At 41.1% G+C, this 27,003-nt stretch overlaps 1 protein-coding gene across 8 annotated transcripts in view; it reads left to right on the top strand.

The window, feature by feature from the left end:
* CHD6 (chromodomain helicase DNA binding protein 6) overlaps window positions 1-27,003 on the top strand; it is a 192,294-nt gene that overhangs the window by 7,866 nt on the left and 157,425 nt on the right. For 2 of the 8 annotated variants that reach the window (XM_045084207.1, XM_045084208.1), the window contains exon 2: window positions 4,748-4,831. The exons of 5 other annotated variants lie outside the window; for them this stretch is intronic. The gene's annotated coding sequence lies outside the window, so the exon portion shown is untranslated. Of the gene's footprint in view, window positions 1-4,025; window positions 4,042-4,747; window positions 4,832-27,003 lie in introns of those variants that run through there. One more of the 8 variants, XM_013053296.2, reaches the window with a different exon arrangement.

The raw sequence follows: 27,003 nt of genomic DNA, 5'->3' as shown, positions 1-27,003 counted from the left end.
TATAGCTTTAAATCAGACTGAGCAAATCATAGAATAAAAGTTGGCACTTATTTGCCCATTTATATTTACCTCTTTTTACCTAGAAGTTGATTTGATGTTAAGAAAATAGTAGGGTCAGAAAATAAGTTTAGATCTGTGTCACAGAAGGTTTTGCAAACAGCAAGGTAGCTGTTTTAGTGAGGCCTTGTGACCCTTCATGGCTGTGACTAACTTGCATGATGTCTTGATGTTGTCTTTTCTGTAAATATTGAAGCTTTTAAGTGCAATACTGCAGTTTTCCAGTCCTCAGTAGAAAGCACTGATCATTGGGAGTTCTCATCACTTTGGACTGGTTAATAGAGGTTTTTCCTATGTAAAGTATTGTTGCTTTATCACCTTACTTAGAGGACGGTTTTTGCATTCTATAAAGGTAATCTTCGTTTTCAATAATATTCACCAAACCTCCCTTGAAAAATTGAGCCATGTCTTCTGTCCTCTTCCAATATATTTAAAAACTGATTTGTTAAAAGGATTTCTTTTACTCATTTAGGGTTGTATATGCTTCCCTGTCTCCGTCCCCATCTACTTGTACTTCATATTTAAACTCCCCAAAATCAAGGATAGCATTGACTCTAATATATCCATCAGTGTCCATGGCAGGACTGGAGATTATTTTGTGATTGACAGGTAGCAGGAAGCATAGCTGTAAAAGTAAATCGCTTTTTAAAATGCTGTCCAGACACAGTGAGTCTTTTCTAATTGTACCATAATTTTATTAAATATATTTGCCAGGTTTTAGGTTTTCAGGCAGGAGATTTCATATAGGCAGTGACTCTTGAAGCAGGAGAGACAGTGGGGGTGTCCCAAATTGTTTACACCCTCATAGTAGGTTCCTTAAAGATCATGGTTAGGGCTGCAGGAATAGCAAAATTTTTAATGTAGCAGTGTTTTTCAGCTTTGTTTATGGCATGAATTAAGGTATTGTCTTCCATTGGTGTTCTTGAAAAACCAGCACCATTTTAAGTGAATAAGTCAAAGAGAGATAATTGCCATATGGTTTCACTTATTTGTGGAACATAAGGAATGACATGGAGGACATTAGGAGAAGGAAGGGAAATCCGAGGGGGAGATGAACCATGAGAGACTGGACTCTGGAAATCAAACTGAGGGTTTTAGAGGGGAGGGGCTGGGGGGGCAGTTTAGCCTGGTGATGGTCATTAAGGAGGGCACGCACTGCATGGAGCACTGGGTGTTACACGCAAACAATGAATCATAGAACACGACATCAAAAACTAATGATGTACTGTATGGTGACTAACATAACATAATTTAAAAAAAAAAAGCCAGCACCATTTTCCATTTTGCTGTAGGGACAGTCTTAGTTCTCAGAGTGAGTAAAGATGTCTTGGCAGGTTGTCCTGGCAGGAGTTTCTGTTTGCTGAAAAGGACACGGTATGGCTGATCTGGGGGCCTAACATTTTGTAACATGTTGCTTTGGGCTCTTTTGTTTGACTTTGTCCAAAGAGTTTCAAGTTCTTGACCTCTAGACATACATTTGGATTACTGCTTTGGAGTCTTTTTATTTATTTATTTATTTAGAGAGATTGTGCACACGCTTGGGGTGGGGAGGGTGTGGGGAAGACAAGCAGAGAGAAAATCTCAAGATCTCAAGCAGGCTCCACCCCCAATGCAAAGCCGGACATGGGGCTCAGTCTCAGGACCCTGAGATCATGACTTGAGTCGAAAGCGAGAGTTGGACGTTTAACCGACTGAACCACCCAGGCGCCCCTGCTTTGGAGTCTTAAGGAGTTGAAAAACCTAGTGTGTTGGCACTGAAATCTCATAGTTGACAGATACCAAGTTTAAAATGTTTGTCGGTTCCTTCAAGTTTGTTCCCATCACTGTCACTAGGTCCCAGAGCTGGGTCTGGAATGTTGTTTGAAATGTCACTAAAAGAGGGCACCTGGGTGGCCCAGTTGGTTAAGCAACTGCCTTCAACTCGGATCATGATCCTGGAGTCCCAGGATCAAGTCCCACATCAGGCCCTCTGCTCATCAGGGAGCCGGCTTCTCCCTCTGTCCCTTGCCCCTTTCATGCTCGCTCTCTCTCTCTCTCTCTCTCAAATAAATAACATCTTAAAAGAAAGAAAGAAAGAAAGAAATGTTACTAAAAGACTATTTCATAAGCCATGTCCAAATAGCAGTCTTCTTACTTACACAGAGTAGTCCTACTCTGTCCGGCCTTCTCCGCTCTCATGGGGCATTCCATGCTGGCAGGGCTCTCCCTGGGTACCGACTTGCCCTGTGTTGTGTTGAACTCAGCCTTCTTGCTGCTGTTATAGCTGTGGTTATGGCCGTTACCTTCTAGTTGAAGCTTGAAGCATTGTCAGGGCTTACATAATTCAGCATCTCAGCTAGATTCTTCCAAACCAGAGCATCTTTCTGGCTTCTCAGAACTGAGGAAGAGTAGTATTGGAAGTCCAATTTCGTCATCTTATGGATGATTGAATGGATATCTAGTCGTGTAAATATTTTGTGAGACCATAGAGCTGGTCTAGGGCCAAATTTGGCTTAGAATTCAGTTCTCATTTTACTAAGCAGGTCTCTCCCTGATCGATGGTTAAGGTCCTAAAAACCCCCGTGGGAGAATTTCCTTAAGAATTTACAGGAATAATATGGGGAAGTTGTGTTCTGAGATTAGAAGTGAATTTGGGAAAGGCTGAATAATGTTTTTTAATGTTCTAAGAATAAAGGTATCAATGAAATTTTACATGTCTTAAATGAATAAGGGTGAGTAGTACTATTTTGGTAACTCTTGTTTACTATGTCTTGTTTACTAGAAACATTTTGGCGTGTGCCTCCCTTCTATATCTTGGTAAAAGGCTTGTGGTACTATTCTGGTAACTCCTGTTTACTATTTTTTGCTTACTAGAAACTTTTTGGCATCTCTCTCCATGATAGCATTGTGAAATCCTTTGTAAATTTACCTTGGGTTATTGCAAATAACCTGGACTTTTTCCCCCCACATCTGCGTGCTCGTTTAGCTTTTCAGTAACTTGGGGTTGGTAGAACAGGTTTCTTCCCAGACCCCCCAGTTACTGGGATCATAGTAGCAGCTGTCAGTCATTGAGCGCTGACTGCGTGACAGGTATGGTGCAAGTCTTTTTCGTGGTGCGGTGGTTGTTAGAGCTGCTCACTGATAATCTTTTTTTCTTCTTCTTCTGCATATATGGTAGGGTAGCACTTCTCCATGCTTGAAGTTGAGCATGGCTGTGTGACTCGCTTTGGATATTGAAATTTGAGTGCAAGTGATGTGAGACACTTCTAGGCAAATATCTCTTTTTTTCTGAAAGGAATCTGAAGTGGTTACATAATGTAAGCAGGAAGCCTATGCTTTAAACCACTGAGTTTTTTAAATGGAGTTTTAACTGTAGCTTAAACCAGCCCATCCTGATGAGTATAAGTATACCTGGATTCTCCTCATTGATCCTCAAGGCTAAATGCTGACATTAGCCCATTTTGCAGTTGAGGAAATGGAGGCAGAGGAATTCTATTTACTTGTCTAGCAGAACTGGTAGCCCCAGCACTTTGAGCCCTACTTTTTTTTTCCTTCTTTCTTTCCTTCTCCCCCAATGCCCAGCACCCAAAGATTTACTTATCTATTTGAGAGAGGAAGGGAGAACATGTGAGCGGGGCAGGAGTCAGGTAGAGAGGGAGAGAATCCTCAAGCAGACTCCCCTGTAAGCGTGGAGCTGGACGTCCTGACTGAGATCAAAACCTGACCTGATATCAAGAGTCAGATGCCTAGCTGCCTGAGCTACCCCGGTGGCCCGAGCTCTGCATTCTTTTTTTTTTTTTTTTTTTTAAGATTTTATTTATTCACTTGACAGAGAGAGATCACAAGTAGGCAGAGAGAGAGAGGAGGAAGCAGGCTCCCCACTGAGCAGAGAGCCCGATGTGGAACTCGATCCCAAGACCCCGAGACCATGACCCGAGCCGAAGGCAGTGGCCCAACCCACTGAGCCACCCAGGTGCCCCCGAGCTCTGCATTCTTAAGCACTTCGTAAGTTTGCTGCCATTCTGTATGCTGTACCAACTCCATACCCGTAATTTCATGCCAGAGCTTCTATTTACTTCTCTGTTCAGCCCTTTCTCCCGAGGCTCCTGAAGTTCCAGGTCCGAGGGTCTCTTCCCAGCATTTATCTTTTCCAGTGTTGTACTGCAGAAACCTCCATTCCTTTTCTGTCATCTCTTACCTGCTTTACTGCCTTCTGGAATTCCGCCTTTCCTGTGACGGGGATCGTTCCTTGCCTTAGATATCCTTGCATCTCTAACATTTTTACAGTACGTTCTCCACGGGCCACATTCAGCTACATGAGTAGGAGGCTGCCCAGCAATCACAAGGCTTTCCTGCACAGTAGTTAAGGGCATGGCTTTGCAGCCAGACCACCAGTTTGAGTCCTGGAGCTGCCACTTACTGGCTGTGCAAACCTCCCTATTCTTCAGTTTCCTCATGTGTGCAGTGGAGGTTATAATAATACCTATCTCATATAGTCCATTTGAGGATTAAGTTAATTTATGTAAAGCCTTGGAATAATGCCTGGCACATTGTAAGCATGGTCTGTGTTGGATATGATGATTTGAAAGAATCAGGCATTCACAGGGCCAAGATGTGTGGAGAGAAATCATTACTGATCTTGGTCTTTCTGATATTAATATTTTAAAGGCTTAATACCACACTTAATTTAATTTTTCCTTTTATTTAACAGGGATTGCTGAGCAACTCTATACAGGCTCCTCTTCTCTGGGGGGAAAATGACCTAGAGCTTACCCTCAAAGAATTTATAGGGGAGGTAAGATATATGTAAATACCTGTATACAGATAATTGTGCTGTTGCCAGGTAGTCCCTAAAAAGTGTTCTTTGGGAGTTCAGACAAGGGGGAGGAAGGATATCGGAGAAGGCTTTGAGTCAGGGCATTTATTCGTTTTGGAAGGGTAGACAGGCTTCAGATGTGGAGATGGGGTGTGGCAGGGAGGAAGCCTCCAGGTGAAAGGAAACATTAGATCAGAGGCCTATAATAAACATGTTCGTTCATCCACTGGGCAAATACTTAGTGAACATTTACTGTGTGCTCGGTATTGATGTAAGCCTGGGGGGATGCCGCAGTAAACAAAAGTTCCTGCTCTTACAAAAGGTGCTGTGTTACAATATATGAATATACAGAGCCATAGTGTATCAGGAGAGTATGTGACATACAGATTTATATAACTAAGAACAATATGATGATTCATTTCTAGCGTTTTTCTTAGGGTATCTTTTGAAGAAACCCAAAGCCAAGCTAAGTGGCTTTTTCATGTGCACCGAGCCATATCTTTGCTATTTTCTGTGTTCATAGTTCTCTGTTCTTTGTTCTTGGCCTGTCAAGATATTTTCCTTCCTTTGAGACTTGAGTTCAAGTCCCACTGTCTTCATGAGGCTCTCCCCATCTGTATCTGCTGGAAGCACCCTCTTTCCTTTCTGCACTTGTCAAGTCAGTTTTGGCCTATGTGACTCATTTAGCATTTCCTTTTTTTTTTTTTTTAAGGTTTTATTTATTTATTTGACAGAGGACACAAGCAAAGGGAGTGGGAGAAGGAGAAGTAAGGGAGCCCACTGCTATGCTCAATCCCAGGACCTTGGGTTCACGACCTGAGCCAAAAGCAGATACTTAACTGACTGAGCCCACCCAAGCGCCCCTGGTATTTCTTATTTAGCTACCTTTGTCTTTTCTCATATTGTTCGTCATTATTCCACAAAGCATGTGATGCCCATTTATTTAGTAAACAAATTATCAGGCTTTCAGTTTGTTTCAGCCATGGCCGGGCACTGGGAACTTGAAGATAAATGCACATGGTCTGTGCCCTTGAGGAATGCACAGTCTGTTAGAAGGAGAGAAATGTAAGCTGCTACTACAGACATCAGGATAAATGTCAAGTTAGAGCTGTGTCCGGAGTTTGGTTGGAATGCAAGAAGAGGGAGCGACCATCTACTCAGGGGAGTTAAGAGTTTTGAAAGGAAGAAACGTCCCCGTTGGTTCCTGAAAGTTGATTTGGAATTTAATAGCCAGAGATGGGCATTGGTATCTGTGAGTTCGGAGAACCTTTTGTGTGGGACTTGCCCTGCACGGGGATGGCGGGCAGGTGGTAAGTTCATTAGGGCTGGAGTATAGTGTAGGGATGTAGATTTGTGGTGGGCGATAGACCTGGAGGAGTAGATTGCAGATGTTGAAAGGCTTTGAAAAGGACGTAAGGAGTTGAGCTTTGTGTGGGCCCTCAGGAGTCATCATGACCAATGTGTAGTCTGTTTGCTGTACTTGGGCAGCAGAGGTTCGCTTAGATCAGTGGTGCTTAAATATTCCTGCACATGAGAATTGCTGGAGAGCTTCAGAAAATACTAGCGCCCAGGCCACACCCAGTAAAATCCTTGTCTGGATGAGGGACACCAGTACTGGGTTATTGATAACTTCCCAGGTGACTCCAGTGTGCCACCCAAGACTGAGAACCTGTGGTTTGAGAGGCCTGATGACGGGTCAGTAAATGCGGAGGCTGTTGCTGTGGCCGGCTAGGAAAGAAGTCTTTGGGAATTGGGAACAGGACAAGGAAGACTGAGCCAGCCATTGTTATTTTTCTTCAGTTTTCTTCCTCTGTGTTTTCAACAAAATTGTGGCCCTTCTCCCCAGGGATACAAGGTCCAGTGTTTGGGCTTTGAATTCCTCAGAGATTTGTACATAGTAGGTTCTCAGTAAATATTCGCCTTGATTAAAGTTCGTTTTCTTTTGTTCAGGTACTCAGAGTTGAGTACTTAAGGCATTTTTATTTCATTTACTTCTTTCCTTTTTTTTTTTTTTTTTTTTTTTTTTTTTTTTATTGTCATAGAGAGAGAAGCGAGAGCAAGCACAGGCAGACAGAGTGGCAGGCAGAGGCAGAGGGAGAAGCAGGCTCCCTGCCAAGCAAGGAGCCCGATGTGGGACTCGATCCCAGGACACTGGGATCATGACCCGAGCCGAAGGCAGCCGCTCAACCAACTGAGCCACCCAGGCGTCCCTCCTTTTTTGTTATTAAATAGAAATTCCTTTAGGGACCGCTAGTGGATGGAAATGAGACTTTTTAGTCACTTTTACTTCCTCATAGTTCCAATTAAAGATTTAGGAAGTTAAAATTCAATAATTCAACAATAAGTCTGCATATGGATTTGGTTTATCCCTTCGATCTTTCCTTAGTAGTGCAAATAAGTAAGTGTGCCTTTAACTCTTGACATTTATGTAAAACCCATCAGTGGTGATACACTGTTTACTTAAAGAATCCCCAGAAAGTATCTAGATTCTTGAAGTATTTTTTTGAAAAGTTTTATTTATTTAAGTAATCTCTACGTCCAGTGTGGGGCTTGAACTCACAACCCTGAGATCAAGAGTTGCACGTTCCACCGACTGAGCCAGCCAGGCGCCCCGAGATTCTTAAAGTAGTGTTAAGGTTTAGCTTCCACAACAATATGTAGGAAGTGAGCCTTAACACTGGATTCTGTTAATTTGTGTAATTCAGGAATTTATCCATGTGGTGTATAGAATCTGACTTGCCTTGTGCACTTGAAATAATTTTTCTTTGCCAAATATATTTGTTTCTGAATGGGGATAGTATTCAAAAAATGCCGTGAATCATTTTTATGTCAGCTTTTCATTCTCTGTTCTAAGAGACGGGAATTGGAACATATAGAAATTAAAAACTTTTTTATACTTGACACCGTTCACACCTCCCCTCTGCCATTTGGTATCTTGAAAAACATCAAACCCACAGAAAGTTACGGGGAGTGGTACTGTTAACACCCATCTCCCCTTTACTCAGATTCGCCAGTTACTGTTTTGCCAAATTTTCACTTGCTTGCTTGTTCGGGCGCGTTCCCCCTCTTTTTAGCCATATCCTTTGAGAGCTACTTGCAGACAGACATTATGACACTTCACCCTAAATACTTGCCCATCTTTATCCTGAGAGGGTACGTGTAATTACTTACAGTATAATTGTGTCATTCAGGCCACTTGACATAAAAGCAGTACTTAGTCCGTATCTAAATCTTACCGGTCACGTAGTCTCCAGCCCATGTATTTTCCCTGCTCTCAAATCCAGTGAAGGACCATACATTGTATTAAGTTGTCATGTGTCCTGAACATCCTAGTATCGATTAGTGTGACCCAGTAGTCTCAGGATTTCAGAAATGGAAATGAAAACCTCTGTACAGGTGGCCCAGCTTCCCATCCTTCTTCCCAGCTCGCCTCCATGCTCTCCCCGGCTGGCTCGGAGTGGGCCCGCCGAGACTCGTGGCAGATTCTGAAGTGGAACCTTGCACCCGTGCACATCTTCCTGAGGCTGGGAGAGGCTTTATCCTGAGCAGAGTTATTTTTTGTCTTAGAATTAAAGCCATTCCGGTTGCCCAGGAGCTTCACTAAGAAAAAGAAAATGTGGATGCCTGGGTGGCTATCAGTGACTGCCATTGGCTCAGGTCGTGATTCCAGAGTCTTAGGATCGAGTCCCGCATCAGACTCCCTGCTCAGGGGGCGTCTGCTTCTCCCTCTGACCCTCCCCCTCTCATGCTCTCTTTCGTTCTCTCTCAAATAAATACATAAAATCTTTAAAAGAAAAAGAACTGTGATCATATCAATGAGACCTGAAACCGGGTCGCCTGGGTGGCTCAGTGGGTTGGGCCGCTGCCTTCAGCTCAGGTCATGATCTCAGGGTCCTGGGATCGAGCCCCACATCAGGCTCTCTGCTCAGCGGGGAGCCTGCTTCCCACCTCTCTCTCTCTGCCTGCCTCTCTGCCTACTTGTGATCTCTGTCTGTCAAATAAATAAATAAAATATTTTTTTTTTTAAAAAAGACTATTAAAAATAAAAATAAATCAGCTGAAACCTTGGAAGTTAGTTGTCTTTTGCTATTTCTTGAGGACCACTGATTATCATGACCTTGTCTCTATTTAGTTCATGGCCTTGCCTTTCCTTCCCTTTCGAGTGATACTGCCCCACTGAAAATGCATAGTTTAACCTACACTGGAAGCAGTCTAATGTCTAGAAACAAAATAGGCTGAAGAGTCCTCCTACCACCTTTATTGTCCCCAGAGAATTTAAATTAGGCTCGCATCTGACTGCTGAAGCGACAGTTTTGTAATCCTGTTGTGACCACAGCTCACATAATAACTACACAATATATTGTGCCCAATATACACATATATGTAATTCAAAGGTTTTGACACTCAGTATTTATTCTTACTACTTGTGATGCACTGTATCCACTGTATTCTGTTAAAGATAGTTTTATTAAGATAATTTACATACCATAAAGTCACCTGTTTTTGTTCTGTAAAATTTTTAAAAAGATTTTATTTACTTAGGTTAGGGAGAGAGAGAGCAAGTGAGCAGTGGGGGAAGGGGGGAGGAGCAGAGGGAGAGGGACAAGCAGAGTCACATTGAGTGCAGGGTTCAATCTTAATGACCCTGAGATCATGACCCAAGTCAAAATAAAGAGTCATGCTTGGGGCCCCTGGGTGTCTCAGTGGGTTAAGCCTCTGCCCTCGGCTCGGGTCATGATTTCAGGGTCCTGGGATCAAGCCCCACATCAGGCTCTCTGCTCAGCAGGGAGCCTGCATCCCCAGCCCCACCGCCTGCCTCTCTGCTTATTTGTTATCTCTCTCTCTCTCTGTCAAATAATAAAATCTTAAAAAAAAAAAAAAAAAAGAAAAGAAATGCTGCTTGTGACCCACTAACTTTCAGAAACATGACAGCCAGCAGGAAGAGCAATGCCAAGGTGTAGCTAGCTGGTCTCGAGACCACTGTACGTCCGTCCACCAAAAAGGCAGGAAGAAAGGGATGGGCAGAGTCCTGAAACACTGTGCTCACTGGAGTCATTGGACTTTCAGTAAATGACCTTGAACTTGACCAGGCTGGCAGTTTACTCCTTGGCATGGAAGAAGGCGGGGGAGTACATGGCAGGGAACCGCTGCCAGTTGAGATTTTTAAGCCCACAGGTAAAACAGCTCTGATGGCAACCATGGCTTGCTTCTCAGGAAGGTGAAATTAGCAACTTCATTCTTTGATTTGTGGTGCCAGTAGGCCCTGGCCCCTGCTTAAAATAGAGGAAGGAAGGAAGAGAGGTCAGTTTGGAGGGGCGTTAGTAGGTAGGAAGGTTGATTTAACATTAGATAATAGAGCCTGAAATTCTTGAAATTCTCATTATTTAGTGGGTTTATGCATCAGAATATTTGAGAAAGTGACTGTAAGGATCTGTGTCTTTGATTAATTTGCTGTCATTAATCTACTAAGAGTATCGAGCACTGAGGAAATGAAATAGGAAACTTTCAGCTTTTATTAGGAGAACGGCAGAGGAGAGGTGTAAAGGAGGGGACGTAGACTTGCTCTTGGGGTATCTTCATGGTCAGAGGGAAGCCCTGCATATAGCTACAGGGTATCAGTGCAAACATGGAAGCCCGTGCTAGAAAGGCCCAGAAACTAGATTTTGCCCATCTAATTTTGGCCCCAGTCCCAGGCAAGGCAGAAATATGATAGGACCGAATAAAGCTGAGGCATCCCATTCCAGAGAGCAGAATAATTAAAGCAGACTTTGATTGAGTGCTTACTGTGTCCTAGGTACTAATCATTTTATATTTATTCTCTCATCTGACCCTTTAAAACAGTATGGGGTTTTAGATAACCTGTTACTTCCTCATTTTACTAAGAAGGGAACTGAGGCACATAGAAGTAAAGAAACTAGTTCAGGGTCACATGGTTACTTGTTCTTACATATCATAGAAGTGTGTAGGGCACTGGAGAGCCTGCCTTGAAGGGTGAACCCACTACTTTCGGGCCATGTCTGCTGTGCCATACTGCTTTTCAAGAGCAGAGTCTACCTGGCGGATCCCGTGGTCCTCACTGAAGTCATTTCGTCTCCAGGTTGCCACCCTGAAGTTCATTCTTAGAGGCTGCTGACCACAATACTAAAAATAACATTGTCCTAGACAATATTTATAGTTTTTTCACTCCCTCTTGAGTACAGACTGTGCCTTATCTGGGAAATACCACTTATTTTAGGACTCTAGAGTTGGACATTTAAATGGTAAGATTTGTCCAATTTAGCATATTTCAAGTCAGTTCAGGAGGCGTTTGCCTGCTTCCTGAGTTCCCTGCCATATACTCGGTCCTGGGGGTAATACCTGTGGTCCCAGTGCAGTAGGGGAAACAGACAAGACCGATATTGGAACTACAGTGAAACTAAGTAAGTAGAACAGAGAGAGGAACATACAAGAGGGTAAGATGAGGAAGAACTTCCCAGAGGAGTTAACATCCAAGTTGCGTTTTGAAGGATAAATAGGAGTTTATCAGGTAGGTAGACAGTCGCAGAATAATTAAGTGAAAAATGCTGGGAAGATGGACAGAAGCTCCCTTCTGATACTATCGCCGTGTGTTTAGATTCTTAATGCAATAGAAAGAGCTTCCAATTGTAAAATTTCTTTTTTTCCCCCTAGTGTCTTGAAATACCATCAGGATCCCAGGCTTCAGCAGTAATGCTGTACATGTGGGGATTATGCTTTGAGCCTCTTGTAAGAAGGAAAGATGCTGCCCACGTAGCATGCGCAGACGTGCTGCAGCTTTGGACAGATGCAAACGTCCGTGGAGGAAGGGGAGTTCGTGTAGCCTAGCTCTAACCAAGGCTTTGATTGCAGTTGCTTGGAGAGCTTTTTCTTCTCTCTCTCTCTTCTTAAGATTGTTATTTATTTTAGAGAGAGAGAGTGTGTGAGAGAGAGTGCAAGAGCATGTGGGGAGAAGGAGAGAGAGAAACTCAAGCAGACTCCTTGCTGAGCATGGAGCCCAATGTGGGGCTTGATCCCACGGCCAAGAGATCACAGCCTGAGCCAAAACCAGGAGTTGGATGCTTAACCGACTGTGCCACCGAAGCACCCTGAGATATTTCTTTTCTTGTGTGAAAATAGTTGATAAATTGTTGTTATTCAGAAGGAATTCAGTCATTCAGCCACAGATGTTTTCTGAGCACTGAGTTTTTGGGGATGGAGGGTAGATGAAGACCATATGTAGAATTTGGGTCTTTGGGATGCCTGGGTGGCTCAGTTGGTTAAGCCGCTGCCTTCGGCTCAGGTCATGATCCCAGGGTCCTGGGATGGAGTCTCGCATGGGGCTCCTTGCTCGGCAGGGAGCCTGCATCTCTGCCTCTGTCTGCTTGTACACGCGCACTTGTCTCTCTTTTTCTCTCTCTTTCTCTCTGACAAATAAATAAATAAGTAAAATCTTTAAAAAAAGTATTTGGGTCTTTGAAGTAAATCATTATTCAGTAAAGCATACAGATCTCAAGTGTACTGCTTGGTGGATTTTCACTTGTGAATCTATCTGTTTAACTACAATATTCAGAATATGAGAGAGAACATTTCTAGCACCCCAGAAGTTTCTCTCATGGCCCTTTGCCACATTATTCTGAATCATATATTTTGCCAAAAATTAGTTTTGCCTCTTCTTGAACTTTTAAGTGGAATCAAAGAGGATGTACTGTTTTGTATCTAGCTTTTTTCACTCAACCTTATGATTGTGAAATTCACCCAGCTTGTTGGGGAGCATTGATTATTTACTGGTCACCCTGCCAGGAAGAGACCTAGAATAATCACATGTGATTATTGCCATTGAGTGCTGGCAATCGTTGATTCAGGGACCATTTCCAAGTGCCACATAGCAGGTGCTTTGCAAGAGCCTGACAACCAAAGAGAATGAGTGCTTGCCGTCACAGGGCTATCAGTGTGGTGAACAGGATGGGTACTTACGTAATTATGAGAGCGAAGAATTGGTCGCCTTTTAGAGGTGAAAGTGGTTTTTGAAAGATTTTATAGAGAAGGTGAAATTTCCGGTAGAGGATTACTAGAAGTTTTCCAGGTGGTCCAGAGGGGGTGACACAGGTGGGGATATGAAGCCGCATGGTGTCTTCAGAATCCTTTGATTTTAGATTGATACAGAGGTATAAGAATGCCAAAAATAATACTTTGGGAAGACATTTTGAGGAAACCATCGGTGTATAAGTTTGACCTCCCTCTTGGGCTAGGGCCGCGGGAGAGGACTACTCTGGGAATGGTTGTGATTGTGTCATCGTGGAGATGGCAGGGAATGGAAGGGAAATGTGATTGCTGTAGCTTAGGAGAAGCTTCCAGTAGTGCTTTACTGTTGATGTTGAGGAAGACTTCTTTCTATAAGGTTAGGTGAACCTGCAGAAATGCTTATTATGAAGGTGATATTTTTTCAATAATTGAGATGACTCGAGATGTCCCATAAAGCCATCACAAATTCCCTGAGGTGAGGCAGGTGGGTGGCTCAGTCGGTTAAGCATCTGACTCTTGGTTTCAGCTCAGGTCATGATCTCAGGGGTCATGAGAATGAGACCAGAGGTGGAGGCCTGGTTGAGTTTGGTGCTCAGTGGGGAGTCTGCTTGAAGATTCTCTCCCTTTACCCCTCCCCCCACTTGCTTTTGCTCTAAATCTTTGGGAAAAAATTCCCTGTGAGTGGATTTTAAATGCAGGGTCTGTCCTCAGTCATGGGATTTTGTAGCAAAATCTGTTCCAAATGTTGCGAGGGCTACCATAACAAAATACCCTGACTGGATGGCTTTCACAGAAATTAATTTTCTTACAACTGGAGGCTAGAAGTCCCCCATTAAGGTGGCAGGTTTGGTTTCTGAAGGCCCTCCTTGGCTTGCAGGCCTACTTCTCACCATGGTCCCCACATGGGCTTTTCTCTATGCTGTGTCCTCATCTTTTTTTTTTTTTTAAGGATTTTATTTATTTGACAGACAGATCACAAGTAATCAGAGAGGCTGGCAGAGAGAGAGAGATGAAAGCAGGCTCCCTACTGAGCAGAGAGCCCGATGCAGGAGTTGATCCCAGGACCCTGAGATAGTGACCTGAGCCGAAGACAGAGGTTTAACTCACTGAGCCACCCAGGCGCCATCCTAATCTCTACTTAAAAAGGAGACCAGTTGTATTGGATTAGGGCCCACTCCACTGACCCCATTTTAACTTAATTACCTATTTAATGGCCCTTTCTTCAAATACAGTCACATTCTGATGTACTGGGAGTTAGGGCTTAAGCATATGAATTTGGTGTGTGGAGGGGGCTACATGATTCATTTCATAACACCAATGTTTGAGAAGTTGCCATAATGTTGGGCTGTGCAAGGGCGAAGAGTGGGGTGGGGGGTGGGCAAGGGCAGCACCAGGAAAAGCAGGTTGTAGACCAGTCTGGTATAACCCTCTGAGGGCTGGGCTTGCTCCTCAGTGGCTGTCTCTTAAGTTCAGAGTGGCCCATGGGCACACACAGACCTGTGAGCCTTGGCTACTATGTCTAACTAACACCATTAAGACTGTGGTATTTTATCCATTAATGAAGGGTGAAAATAGGAACTAGGAAGAAAAGAACCTAAACAGTGAAGGCCAGATAGCCATCACAAAGATAGTTTCATAGCTTTCATAACTTTTTTTTTAAGACTTTATGTATTTGGGCGCCTGGGTGGCTCAGATGGCTAAGCATCTACCTTCAGCTCAGGTTGTGAACCCTGGGATCGAACCCCGCATCAGGCTCCCCCTTGTGCTCTCTTGCTTGTGCTCTCTTGCTCTGTCAAATAAATAATAAAATCTTTTAAAAATAGAGATTTTATGTATTTGTTTGACGGAGACAGTGTGCTTGTGAGCATGAACAAGGGGAGGGGCAGAGGGAGAAGGAGAAGCCGACTCCTCGCTGAGCATGGAGCTGGGGCTCCATCCCAGGACCCTGGGATCACGACCCGAGTCGAAAGCAGATGCTTAACCAACTGAGCCGCCTGGGTGCCCCATTACTTTAATAACTTGTGATAATCTGTTCCCGGGCTGAACAAATCATATCCCTTTGATCTATCATCTAACCATTTTCTCTGACTTGGCTGGCGTTAAAACAGCCTTGGCATTCTCCTTATCAAAGTGTTTGAATACCAGAGAGTCATTTCTAAATCAGATCACCTCAACCTTCCTCCTCCTGGGGGCAGGAAATTGTTGTCTGTAGAAGGATTTTATTTTGAATTTTCTCCTGTGGTGGCCACTGAGAGTGTGGTGGGTGGGTATTTTTCTTTCTGTTGATAAAATCTCTTGAAAGTGCTTTTAGAGAGTCACGCCTTGAGTTTATTTGGAGACAGAGAACTCTTATTAGGACTGCTTTTGTTGTAATTTGCATTGGAATTCTGTGGTAGCAGATGAGGCTTGTTATACATATGTGATAATTGGAAGTTTTTGTTTTTTCAAGGTAATGGTGTTTATTATAGTGGTGTTATAATGGTCTGTGTCCCAGAGTCGCTGTTCAAAGACCCTGTTCCAGAATTTGATCTTTAAAGCTTCTAGAGTATTAAGAGAACTTACGCAGAGTTGAATGAGATGCGTTCGCTCACATCTACTCATATTAGACCTAGCCTGATGAGAGGCAGGGATCTTGGGAAGTCCTGGCGTACCCCAGTGTTTTCATGTTGCATCCCCGTTAATGCCAGTGCAGTTCCAGTGCCTTTTTGTTCCACCCGTTAGTGGTGGGCTGGTTGACTATGAATTCCATTTTGCCAGGATGGTCTGGGTTGGAAGTAAGCATTTAAAAATCTTTGGACAGCAGTCAAAGGAAGTGTATGTTGTGGCTCTAGCTTCTGCTTTATTAATAGAATATTTGTGTTGTCTTTGACTTACTTAGCTCTTTACTGAGGAATGAGGTTCCTTTAACAGGTATTACAGAGTCATTGTTAATTCACTTAACAAGGAGTAAGTTCGTTGTTTGAAATGGGTCATAGTTCAAAAGTATACCTAGCATTTTAGTTACTTTTTGAAAAAGCAGGACTGTTTTTCTCAAAACTTTCTCTCTTAAATCCAGTAAACAGTATTTCTTGTATCCCCAGCAAATTCAATGTTTCAACTTTCCAAATTTTTATATTTTGTTTTTATTTTCTTTTCTACCATTTCATTCTACTCTAATCTTAGATTTGACTCTGTCCACTCTTTTTTCTTTTTGTGGAAGTAGACAGAGAGGCAGGCAGAGAGAGAGATAGAGGGAAGCAGGCTCCTGGCTGAGCAGAGAGCCCGATGTGGGACTCGATCCCAGGACCCTGAGATCATGACCTGAGCTGAAGGCAGCGGCTTAACCCACTGAGCCACCCAGGCGCCCCAGGTCTCGACTTTCTTAAGAGGGTTTTTTTTTTTTTAACCCCCTTTTAATTAGAAATATTTCAACAAATAATTCAGATGTTTTCTGACCTCTTAAAGGGAAGAAGGGAGAAATGGAATCCATAGGTTACATTGCACTGGGGATTGATTAGGAGCTCCCAGTGTAGCCTGACAGTGCCCCTAGAGAATTTTCTTAATTCTTGTGTTTTAGTTGGATCTTTTTAATTGCAAGGAACAGAGATTTAGGCCAAGTTAGTGTAGAAAAGTGGTGTGAAATGGTGTAGTAGACTGAGTCATTGGCCCTACTTATTCACTCTTCTGTAGTATTTTACATTCATATCCTTGCTGTAGTTCATGGATGGAATGATATCCCTATCCCTTGGTTTTAGGGTTAGCTGGATGATTGCTTTAGCCCAGTGGCATGTTAGTAGACAGGAAAGCACAGGTTTGCAGCAGGTTTGTTCATATAGACTTGTCCTCTCATGTCTTTGCCATCACCAAGAGAAGAACCCTGAGTAGGTATAGCCTCTTCAGCATAGACCTCAGAGTGAGACAGTGCAACAGGGCCCACGCCCAGCAGACCCGCAGTTTAAAGCAGAGTCAACCCAACTCACATGCCCGAGGTAAAGTTAAATGCTTATTGTTGCATGCTACTAAGATTTTGTGGTCTTTCGCTGTACAGCATTATTTTGGCAATAGATGAGTAATATAGTTCTGGATCCAGGACAGCTCCTGGGCCTTTAGTGACTGTCTCTTGCATGGTCTCTCCTAGTATTTTACTGTTTATGGGACTCCCAGTCAATCTGCCCCACTTTTCTCTCCCCACCCATTGGCTTCCTCATTCTGTCTTACTGCTCTCCTTTCCTTTATAGTTCCTGTTTACTTATATGTTATGCCCTCTCTTAATTTTTCCATGACAAGGTTCCAATGGCTCCTCCATGGTCTCAGTCTCACGATTTCTCAACTTGTACTCCTATTGCTTAATATCTTATTCTTTAGATGTCAGATTTGAGAGGAAATCAGTTTTGCCTTTTACTGTTTTTTCCCTACCCCAGAAATGTCCTGTCCTCACTTGTTGGCCTCCATGGGAATTGGCTGCCTTTGGTTTAGGGGTCTGCCTCTGGTCTTATAAGATGTGCGTGGGGGTGTGTTGGGAGGAGGAATGTGTTTGAAATACGTAGGCGCTTAGTCCTTGCCTTACTAACAGAGGCTGTGAATGTGTGGAAGACTTAGTGATAAGACAAGTCTTTTACACAGTGTTTTATGTCATCTGGGGATTTTAGTGAGTGTTAAAGCTTGTCAGTTCCTGGGCTCATCAGTTCACCCAAGGGGAAGCTTTTAACTTGGCTCTTGAAAGCATTTAATTTTCTGGGGCTGCATTCCATTTTTCAGTTTCCTAGTTCTAAGATATCAACCTTATAGCATGAATTCTCAGGATGAACCTCTTTCAAGGGAAGATGTGAGAAAAGAGATCATCTACTGAAAGAAAAGCTGACTCGTGCAAAACTTTCCATAGCTGAGAAGCAAATAAGTCCACTTATTCTGAAGTTCTGAATTTGCTGGTTCTTGAAGCCTTTTTGTAGATTCTTTTGGAATTTTTCCATTGATAGTTATGTCAAGTGCAAATAAAGACAATTTTATTTCTTCCTGTTTAATCTGTATACCTTCTTTTTCTTGTCATACTGCATTGGCTAGGACACTGGTATGATGTTGAATAGATGTGATGAGATTAGACATCCTTACTTTGTTCCTGAGTTTAGGGGAAATGATGCAGTTCAATTAACTTTAGGTTTTTCATCAATGCCTTTTATGTGTTTGAGGAAGTTCCCTTTTATCCAAGTTTTCTGACAGTTTTAATCATAAATAGATGTCAGATTTTGTCAGATATTTTTTGTATATCTATTGAGATGATCCTGTAGGTTTTTTTCTTTAGTCTATTGATACAGTGAATTACATTAATTGATTTTTGAATGTTGAATCCTTCTTGCATACTCAGGATAAATCCTCCTTGGTCTTGATGTATTATCCTTTTCATCTGTTGCTGTATTCAGTTCATTCTAGTATTTAGTTAAGGATCTTAATGTCTTTGTTTTGATTGTTGTGTTTGCCTTGTGCTTTCTTGTATTGCTAGATTGGTGTCAGGATAATGTGGCCTCATAAAGTGAGATAGGAAGGGTTCCCTCCTCTTGTGTTTTCTGGAAGAGTATATGTAAAATTGGTATGATTTCTTCTTACATATTTGATGAAGTTCACCATTGAAGCCATCTGGGCTTGGAGTTTTCTTTTTTATTGGAGTTTTTTGTATTTGCCCTTTTTTTTTTTTTTAAGATTTTTATTTTATTTCAGAGAGAGAGCATGAGCAGGGTGGAGGGGCGAAGAGAGAGGGAGAAGCAGACTCTTCCTGAGCAGGGAGCCCAATGCAGGGATCCTGAGATATGCCTTGGGCCAAAGGCAGATACTTAACCGAGTGAGCCACCCAGGTGCCCTGGTTGGAAAGTTTTTAACTGTAAATTCAGTATCTTTAAAAGACGAAGGGCTCTTTAGGTTCTCTATTTCTTCTTAAGTGAGTTTTGCCAATTTGTGTCTTTCTAGGAGCTTACCTGATTCATCTAAGTTATGCAAATGTATGGCGTGATGTTAATATTATCCTTTTTTCTTTTTTTTTTTTTTAATTAGAGAGAGACACAGAGCAAGGGAGAGAGAATCTGAAGCAGGTTCCATGTCCAACACAGAGCCCAACACCAGGTTTTGGTCTCACAACCCTGAGATCATGACCTGAGCCTAAATCAAGAGTGGGATGCTTAACCAACTGAGCCCCACAGGCACCTCAGATATTGTTATCTTTTTAATGTGCGTAGGCTTCCTAGAGATGTTTCCCTTTGGAGTCTTGAATTTGGTTATTTGTGTCTTTTGTCTTTTTTCTTGATCATTCTGATTAGAGATTTAGAATTTTATTGATCTTTATAAAGACCTGGCTTTTGGTTTCACTAATTTTTCTCTTATTTTTTGGTTCTCAATTTCATTGATTTTTATTCTTTATTATTTATTTCCTTTTACTTGCCTTAGGTTTACTTTGGTCTCCCTTTTTAGTTTCTTAAGGTAGAAGCTTAGTATATCAGAGGACTTTTTCTTCTTTTATAATAATTTTTCAACACTATAATCATTCCTTTAGGCACTGCTTCAGCTGCATTCTATAAATTTTCATATATTGTTTTGATGTTCTTTCAATTCCAAATATTTTCTTTTTTTTTTTTTTTTCCTTAAGATTTTATTTATTTATTTATTTAAGAGAGGGAGAAAGCACAAGAAGGAGGAGGGTCAGAGGGAGAAGCAGACTCCTCGCTCTGCTGAGCAGGAAGCCCAATTTGGGACTCCATGCCAGGACTCCAGAATCATGACCCAAGCCAAAGGCCGTTGTTTAACCAACTGAGCCACTCAGGCGCCCCAAACCATTTCTAATTTCTGTTATTACTTCCTTTTTGACTCAGGGTGGTTTAGAAGTGAGTTTTATTTCCAAATATTTGTGGTCTCTACAGATACCTTCTTGTTAATGATTTCAAATTTAATTACTTTGTGGTCAGAGAATATACTTTGTTGTAATTTCAGTTCTTTTAAAGTTGTTGAGAATTGTTTTATGGCCACGAACATAGACTATATTGATGAATGTCCTTTGTGCATATTGAAAATATTGTATATTAATTTAAAAAAAAGATTAGGGGCGTCTGGGTGGTTCAGTGGATTAAGCGACTGTCTTTGGCTCAGGTCATGATCTCAGGGTCCTGGGATCGAGCCCCACACCCGGCTCTCTGCTCAGCAGGGAGCCTACTCCTCCCACCCCCGGACCTGCCTCTCTGCCTACTTGTGATCTCTGTCTTAAATAAATAAATAAAATCTTAAAAAAAAAAAAAAAAAGATTTTATATTCTCCTCTTACAGGGTAGAGCATTCTCTAAATGTTAGTTAGGTCAAGTTGGTTGATAGCTTTATCCCTATCTTCTATATGCTTACAAGTTTTTTGTCTACTCATTTTATGGATTACTAAAAGAGGAGTGTTAATTTTCCACCTATAATACATACATAATTGCTATCTATTTTATTATATGTTATATATATATTTCCTTTGAGTTCTCAGTTTTTGCTTCATGTGTTGTGAAGTTCATTTGTGAGATGCATACAAATTAAGGATGGTTATGTTTTCTTCGGGAATTAACCTTTATCATTATGTGAATGGCTTTCTTTGTCTCTTTTAGTATCTCTTCTAAAGTCACAACACATTATACTTCTGGTTTTCCCCTTACATCCAGTGTGATACTGTTTTCATACATTTTACTTTTACGTATTTTATAAATCCACAATACACTGTTATTATTTTTATTTTGACATTTCTCTTTTAGAGTGATTAAAAATGTGGGAAAAGGGGCATTTAAAAAAGATATATTTATTTATTTGAGAGGTGGGCAGAGGGAGAGGGAGAGAATCTTAAGGAAACTCCCTGCTGAGCAGGGAGCTGATACGGGTCTCCATCCCAAAACCTGAGATCATGACTTAAGACAAATCTAAAGTCTGGACGCTTAACTTACTGAGCCAGCCAGGTGCCCTGGAAAAAGGGTGTTTTATACTTCCCTTTTTTATCATTTCTGGAACTGTTAACCTCTTTTTGTAGATCCATACTTTTGTCTGTTGTCATATGCCTTCTACTGGAAGAACTTCCTTCACCATTTCTTGGCAGGGGTGCACAGACATTGGATTACCTCAGCTTTTGTTTATCTGAAAACTGTTATTGCCTTCATTTTTGAAACATATTTTTGCTCAATATTCATGAAAGCCCCCTCCCCTTTAATACTTAAAAGATTTCATTCTAGGGGCACCTGGAAGAGCATGAGATTCTCTTGATCTTGAGGTTGTGAATTTGAGCCCCACACTGGCTTTAGCGATTATTTTAAAAAAGTGGTTTAAGAGATTTCACTCCATTATCTTCTGTATTGTATACATTCTGATAAGTGAGCTGCTGAAAATGTAATTTTCTTCCTCAGAGAGTAATTTTTTTCCCCCTCTGGCTATATTTAAGATTTTCATTTTGACTTTTAGCATTTGACTATGAACCAGCTGGGTGTTTTTTGTTGTATTTATTTAGCTGCTTACTTGTTTGTATTTGTTCAGTAGAGTTCTCTAAACTTCTTGGATCAGTGGTTTGATGACTTTAATTTTAGAAAGTTCTCAGTCACTTTTTCTTCAAATATCCTTTCTGCCTTGTTCTCTTCCTCCTCTTCCTGGGACTCTGGTTCCACGTATATGATATCATTTGATCATTTCTCAAAGCTGTTCAGTGTTCTTTCTGTTGTGTACATGCCCCCTGCCCCCACTTTTTGTTCTCTCTGTGTTTCACTTTTGGGTGATTTCTAGTGATTTATCTTCAAGTTCATTGATTACATTCTTGATTATGTTGAGTGTTAGGGTGAGCCCAACAAAGAAATTGTTCATCTCTGATAACTTACCAAAAATAGCATTTCTTTCTGACTCTTTCATGAATTATCTATCATTTTGTTGAAATTTGCAGTCTGTTCCTGCATATTGTCTACTAACTTCTTTAACTTACTAATCATTGTTATTTTAAATTCCCTTAGTTACAGCATCTGGGTCATCTCTCAGCCTGGTTCTTTTGATTGCTTTGTCTCCTTGCTTTGTGTGTATCTTTTAATTTTTGGTCGCCTGCTGGACATTAGTGTTAGGAGACTGAGGTGGACATTAAATATTGTTGAGTCTACTGTTACATTAGGGGTAGGTTTTAGGGGAGAGAAATTGCCACATTTGTATATATAGAATATTCATGACCTGTTTTAGGACTAGGAACTTAATTTTATTATTTTTTTCAGTTGTTATAGAATTTCACATTTTCATATCTTTTACTTTTATAGCATTCACAGAAGTTACCTTGTCAGGACTTCCCCTTGTAATTGCTTTCTCAGTTACTTTGGCTCCTACTGTATTTGAAACTCTTCTTTAGTTCTGATGTCTGCTGTACCAAATGATACTTGTTAACAAGTTTGTCTTTTCTCACTAGATTGGAAGTTCTTAAAAGAAGGCAGAGTGCTACTTATATTTGGATCTCTGTAATCTTTTAACCACATTTTAGATGCAAGTCTTTTCTGAGTAGAATTGAAATTATTGAGGGGTGCCTGGGTGGCTTAGCCACTTACATGTCCAACTCTCCGTTTTGGCTGAGGTCATGATCTGAAGATCACGAGATTGAACCCCACATTGGGCTCCATGCTCAGTGCGGAGTCCGCTTGAGATCATTTCCCTCTCCTCCTTTCTTCCTCATACTCATGTACATACACTCTTGCAAATACCAAAAAAAAGAATGCCGTAAATGCTAGTTGGTGCGTTCCAGTTTAATTATTATTAACAGTGCATGTTAAAAAGGCACATCCAATTTTAAGTTCTTAGAAGCTAAGTTCTTTCAGTAGGAGGACTTTTAATATTGTAAAACCATCTGTCCCAGTGTGGATAAATATAACCACTTCTGTATTACTTAGGGAAATAACCTTTGGTGTGAGTATTTACAGTAGAAAGGGAACACAGCTGAGTAGTTGCTACCTTACTAGCAATAATATATTCTTATGCCTTCTCTCTTACCCTAGGGACAGGGTGCCCTATTCCTAGGGGAATAAGGTCAATACAGACATAGATTTCCCAGGTCAGCCTTCCCTGGGACCAAAGGCACTTACAGCTCTTTATTTTATTTTTTTCCCCTCTAAGATTTTATTTATTTATTTATTTGACAGAGAGAGATCACAAGTAGGCAGAGAGAGAGAGAAGGAAGCAGGCTCCCCACCGAGCTGAGAGCCCAGGACCCTTAGATCATGACCTGAGCTGAAGGCAGAGGCTTTAACCCACTGAGCCACTCAGGTGCCCCAGCTCATTTTTAGTTATATGTTAAAACTGTAATCATCCTCTGGTATTATTTGTTGTTTGTTTTTACAGCATCTTCTTCTTTACCACCTCTGTTGATCAAATTATGTTTGAATAGATACATAAAACCCAGAGGGAATCATGGGAAGGTGGTGATAGCCTGGTGAGTTACTTAAACTGTTTGGCAGACAGCTGTTGGGAAGATACTGTTAAAGTTGGTAAGGCACAATATTCTGGATTCACAGTTTTCCGTAGCTAACAAGAAGGGGTGGAAAACACAGTTGTGGGTCAGAGAGGATTATGCTTTGGGTACCCTTGGTGCCTCTATCACTGAACCCCTTTATTAGGTTAGTAGTTATCACATTTAGACAGTATCCTCTTCTATAAATGCTGTACGCTGCTATATGTAGGACAAGGATAATTATTCATACATTTTTTCAAGTTTTGGAAGAAAATAGGTGATATATTGGACCCACAGATCTCGTATAATTAGGTAATGCTTGAACTACTTGGATAGCAAGTATGAGGTAACACTAGGAATGGGAATGGGGAAGGGATTGGAAGAAGGAGGACTGAAATAACTTTTTTTAGTCACAGTGAATTTTTTTTTTTATAATACAAAATATTATTTCTTGAATTTGGAAAACCACATTCATTTGTATGAATGTTAGAGAAATTGGAAAGTATAAAGAGACCAATTGCCATTAAAAAATACATTTGAGGGGCGCCTGGGTGGCTCAGTGGGTTAAGCCGCTGCTCAGGTCATGATCTCAGGGTCCTGGGATCGAGTCCCGTATCGGGCTCTCTGCTCAGCAGGGAGCCTGCTTCCCTCTCTCTCTCTACCTGCCTCTCCATCTACTTGTGATTCCTCTCTGTCAAATAAATAAATAAATAATTAACCTTTAAAAAAATATATACATTTGACCCTGAACTGTGCTGGAGTTAGGGTCCCTGACTCCTGAGCAGTCAAAATCTATATATAACTTCTGACTCCCCAAAGACTTAACCAGTTTAGACTTAGCCAGCCTGCAGTTGACTTGATGGACGCCTTACCGATAAGTCAGTTAACACATTTTGTCTGTTACATACTGTATTCTTTTTTTCTTTTTTTTTTTAAGATTTGATTTATTTATTTGACAGACAGAGATCACAAGTAGGCAGAGAGGCAGGCAGAGAGAGAGGGGGAAACAGGATCCCCGCGGAGCAGAGAGCCTGATTGTGGGGCTCGATCCCAGGACCCTGAAACCATGACTTGAGCTGAAGGCAGAGGCTTTAACCCACTGAGCCACCCAGGCGCCCCACATACTGTATTCTTAACAATAAAGTGAGAGAAAAGAAAATGTTACTAAGGAAATCTTAAGAGAAAATGTGTTTATAGTACTGAGCTGTATTTATTGGAAGAGATAGGCGTATATATGGACCTGCACAGTTCAAACCCTTGTTCGGAGGACAACTGTATGCATGTTTTGGTAGTCAGTTTTCTTGAACAACTTTCCTCAGAGTGAAGAGGTATCAAGACATCTCCACACCTTGGTAATGGAACATTGCCTAATGGAAAGCACACCCCCATGGGAATGTTGTAGAATTTCTGCTGACAAAAGAAATCTGCCCAAAGTATCTCACATACTGTCTTTAGAGGCTACTACTGTCAGCTTTTTTTGTGTTTGTTTTACATACAGGCTTTCTTCAAGTTTTCTTGCCTCGTGAATTGATGGTGGCCAGACTTAGATTTGCTTATGATTTCCTGTTCTTTCTTTCCCTTAACCTTTGAAAAATGTTTTATTATGGGAAATTTCAAATTTACACACAAGTAGAATGCTACAACAAATTATCATACCATTCTTATTTTATTATCTTCTTTTTCCTTCCTTTTCTCCTTCCTTCCTTCCTCTTTCTTTCTTTCTTTCTTTCATTTATTCATTTGACAGAGAGGTAGTGAGAGAAGCAACACAAGCAGGGGGAGTGGGAGAGGGAGAAGCAGGCTCCCTGCTGAGCAGGGAGCCCTACCCAGGGCTTAATCCCAGGACCCTGAGATCATGACCTGAGCCGAAGGCAGCGACTTAACCCACTGAGCCACCCAGGCGCCCCTCTCACTTTCTTTTTGACTTGTTTGAGAACATCCAGACAACCTGTTATTTCATCTATAGCTATTTTAGTTTTTATACCTATTGGATATGGACTTTATAGAAAAGCAGATTATCATACCCCCAAAATTTCTTGAAACCTAATTCCTTAATATTATCTAATACTGAATCTCTTCCCTTGATTTTTCTCGAAAATGTCTTCTTACAGTTGACTCTGTTTTTTTGTTGTTGTTGTTTTAAGATTTTATTTATTTGAGAGAGAGAATGAAAGAGAAAGAGCATGAGCAGGGGAGGGCCAGAGGGAGAAGCAGCCCTATGCAGGACGCAGTCTTGGGACTCCAGGATCATGACCTGAGCTGAAGGCAGTCACTTAATCAGCTGAGCCACCCAGGGCGTCCTGCCTCTTTTGAATCAGGTCCAAATAAGATCCACTTAGTGCATTTCATTGTTTTATCCTTTTAATCTTTTTAAATCTATAATACACTTTTTTATTTTTATTTTTATTTTCTTTTTTTGCTTATACCATTTATTTATTGAAGAAACTGGGTGTTTCCCTCCTCCCCGTGTTATGTAACATGCTATTCTTTTTCCATATTTCCTTATAAACAGTTAGTTAGATTGAGGCTTAACTTTTTATAATCATTCGTATTTTTTATTATTTGTACGTGTATTATTGTACTGCTTTTCACATTCAAAGACCATGTTGATTGTCCTACTTTGTATACTAAGATTGATTGTTGGGCTCACGTTGTCCTAGCCTTTTGTTATCAGGTGTTTTTCCTCCTCATTTGACCTGCAAAATCCGTGGGGTGACATTGCGACAACCTATAGATTTCCAGGTCTGTACCTTCCAGCTAATGGTTTTAATTTAACATTCATGGGTGATTATGGCCTGCATCATTTGTTTCACTATTGTTAACATTTTAAGAAGACATGTGAAACTTAGAGAAAAGGAAAGGAAAATTTTTAATTAAGAACTTTGGGAAAAAAACTGCAGGTCAACTCTGAGGTGTCTGGAAACTTGTGCAAAATATGTTTTTTTCTCTGATTATGGCTAGTAAAGGACATGTGTAGAAAAGAATGTTTAAAAGTTGTGTGTTTAGCTAAATTTACTGCTAAGTAAATTTGTTTTTGAATAAGTTGTCCTTAAAAGGTTTTATGGGAACAGATTTTGAGTTAGATTCCTGCTTTCGGATTATTATGTGTTTGTGAAGTATTTTTATCTACATTGGGTTTTGCTCCAAGGATAGTAAAATTCTGAGATTACTTTGTTTGGGGAGTATGGGTCATGAATCCATATAGGTCACTTGAATCCATGTAGGTCATTTCTTCTCACTTTTGTGGTCACATTGTTTTTTTGTTTTTTGTTTTATGGGTTTTTTGGTTTTCTGGGGTTTTTTTGTTTGTTTGTTTTTTGTTTTGTTTTGTTTTTTGGTAAGCCTACCTAGAAGGCTGTTCTATAATACCAATAGAAATAGTTGACATTATCAAGTATTTCCTGTGTGTCAGACACTATACTTTTAAATTTGTGTATACTAATTTATTCAGTTCTTACGTGATTATCAGCCCTGTTTTACATACGAGGAAAATGAGGCAGAGAGATTAAATGATTTGCTGTGGTCATACAACTAATGAATGTCAAGGGCCTAGATTTGGACCTAGATAGTCTGGTTGTAGGATTTATGCTCTGCTGGAGTAGAATTTATGCTCTGCTGTAGCAGAAGGACGGAGTGGGTTAGGTAGTGTCTCTGTTACTAGAAGAATATCTCAAGTGTATGGTCCTCTACTAGTC

The sequence above is a fragment of the Mustela putorius genome, unplaced genomic scaffold (assembly GCF_011764305.1).
Source record: "Mustela putorius furo isolate JIRA1106 unplaced genomic scaffold, ASM1176430v1.1 tig00000743_pilon_pilon_pilon, whole genome shotgun sequence".
Classification (NCBI taxonomy): Eukaryota; Metazoa; Chordata; class Mammalia; order Carnivora; family Mustelidae; genus Mustela; species Mustela putorius.
The sequence above is the reverse complement of the archived record's forward strand: the minus strand, read 5'-3'. Positions and strand labels throughout refer to the sequence as shown.